Genomic DNA, 2630 nt, shown 5'->3' with positions numbered 1-2630 from the left:
AGGTGATTGGTGCTGGGTGATGGGGGATGGGTGATGGGGGATGGGTGCTGGGTGATTGGTGATGGGTGCTGGGTGATGGGTGATTGGTGCTAGGTGATTGGGGAAGGGTGCTGGGTGATTGGGGATGGGTGCTGGATGATTGGTGCTAGGTGATTGGTGCTGGGTGATTGGGGATGGATGATGGGGGATTGGTGATGGGTGCTGGGTGATGGGTTCTGTCATATAGAGGTCAGACCGGGGCATATAGGGGGAGATTTATTAAAACCTTTGCAGAGGAAAAGCCCTCTGCAAAACGATCTGATTGGTTGCTATGGGCGACTGCACCGCTCTTTCTCTGCACAGGTTTTGTATAAATCTCCTCTATAATACAGTATATTATAGGGCAGCTGTCACATGTTTTCTGTAAATAAGACTGACAGCACAGCCAAAGTGTATATACACATGGCAGACCTTCATAGAAACTGTTCTTGACTCGATTTTACAAAAACACCAACTTTTATGGGGATAGGAATGTGGAGGAGGCCTGGCGGGAGTCCACTGTGTCCTTGGGCCGCAGTACATCTGCCCATTAAGTCTGGCAGACGTTTTTTAAATTATGAAAAGTGCCCTCTTTTTTTTACTTGAGCCCCTGCCCTTCAAAATGTCTGTGCACGTCCCTAATATATAGTATACTTTATTCTATTGATATAGACAAAGTTTTTTTGACAAATTTTGTTTGACCTTTGTACACATAGTTTTACTAGTTTTACAAAATAACATACCAACTACCTAAGGCCACCACTAAAGAAAGCTTAGCCTACTGCATACTTTGCTGTTATGGAGTTCAGTGTATAACAGCATTCAGTAAGCTCCTAAACTCCCTTTAGTGGAAAATGAATGTAGACATCATGTTATTTTTAACTTTGTGTGGAGGATTTGGAGCTCTGTGTCTCTGTAAACAAATAACCAATCATTATAAAAATATATTGAGAAATTAATTAGCGCATATTTTCTACACCACAAAATGGTATTCAAAGTTCACACTTGAGAAGTCCTGGATGCAAAACAGTCCAGAGCTTTCGAGCGCGGCCAGCTAAATCAGTCAGCACTAAGACCACGTAGACATTACCATCCCAAAAGATGGGAATGTCTGCTGAGCGGATTCTGCCATAACATTGAGCAGGTACAAAGTTCTGACAGAATTTTAAAGGGGTTATCCACCATAAGGTGATTTTAGTACATACCTGGTAGATCTGTGCTTGTCATGGGGCTAAATGCCTATGTTGTGAGATTACCAGAACACTGTGGCTAGCTTTTTGTGAACTTGTATTTCCTGTTAAATTTTTCTTTTTTTGACTACAAATCCCACAATTCTATTTTCCTCCTTCCCACACATCAGCCACCCCACCCATTGAAACATAAATGAGCTTGTCATGATTCGGCTGGCTGGAGGTGGATCCTCTGTGCCAGAGAGGGATTGGCGTGGACCGTGTTGGTGGACCGGTTCTAAGTTGCTACTGGTATTCACCAGAGCCCGCTGCAAAGCGGGATGGTCTTGCAGCGGCGGTAGCAACCAGGTTGTATCCACCAGCATCGGCTCAACCTCTCTGACTGCTGAGATAAGCGCGGTACAAGGGAGTAGACAAGAGCAAGGTCGGACGTAGCAGAAGGTCAGGGCAGGCAGCAAGGATCGTAGTCAGGGGCAACGGCAGGAGGTCTGGAACACAGGCTAGGAACACACAAGGAAATGCTTTCACTGGCACAATGGCAACAAGATCCGGCGAGGGAGTGCAGGGGAAGTGAGGTATAAGTAGGGAGTGCACAGGTGATGACACTGATTAGGCCTGCTGCGCCAATCAGTGGCGCAGTGGCCCTTTAAATTGCAGAGACCCGGCGCGCGCGCGCCCTAAGGAGCGGGGCCGCGCGCGCCGGGACAACACAGACGGGGAACGGGTCAGGTACGGGAGCCGGGATGCGCATCGCGAGCGGGCGCATCCCGCGTCGCAAATTGCATCCCGGCTGGGAGTAATATCGCAACGCACCCGGTCAGCAGGTCTTACCGGGGCGCTGCGAATGAGAGGACGCTGCGAGCGCTCCGGGGAGGAGCGGGGACCCGGAGCGCTCGGCGTAACAGTACCCCCCCCCCCCCTTGGGTCTCCCCCTCTTCTTGGAGCCTGAGAACCTGAGGATAAGACTTTTGTCTAGGATGTTGTCCTCAGGTTCCCAAGATCTCTCCTCTGGGCCACAATTCTCCCAGTCAACCAAGAAGAATCTTTTACCTCTGACTGTCTTGGATGCTAGAATCTCCTTCACAGAGAAGACGTCAGACGAACCGGAAACAGGAGTGGGAGAAACAACTTTGGGAGAGAAGCGGTTAAGGATGAGTGGTTTAAGGAGAGAGACATGGAAGGCATTGGGAATACGGAGAGAAGGAGGAAGAAGGAGTTTGTAAGAGACAGGGTTGATCTGGCACAAGATTTTGAAAGGACCAAGATAGCGTGGTCCCAGTTTATAACTGGGGACACGGAAGCGGACATACTTAGCGGAGAGCCATACCTTGTCTCCGGGAGCAAAAATGGGAGGAGTTCTTCTTTTTTTATCAGCAAATTTTTTCATCCGGGATGAAGCCTGTAAAAGAGAATTTTGGGTTT

The sequence above is a fragment of the Hyla sarda genome, chromosome 5, assembly GCF_029499605.1.
Source record: "Hyla sarda isolate aHylSar1 chromosome 5, aHylSar1.hap1, whole genome shotgun sequence".
NCBI classification, from domain to species: domain Eukaryota; kingdom Metazoa; phylum Chordata; class Amphibia; order Anura; family Hylidae; genus Hyla; species Hyla sarda.
Note: the sequence above shows the minus strand (reverse complement) of the source record.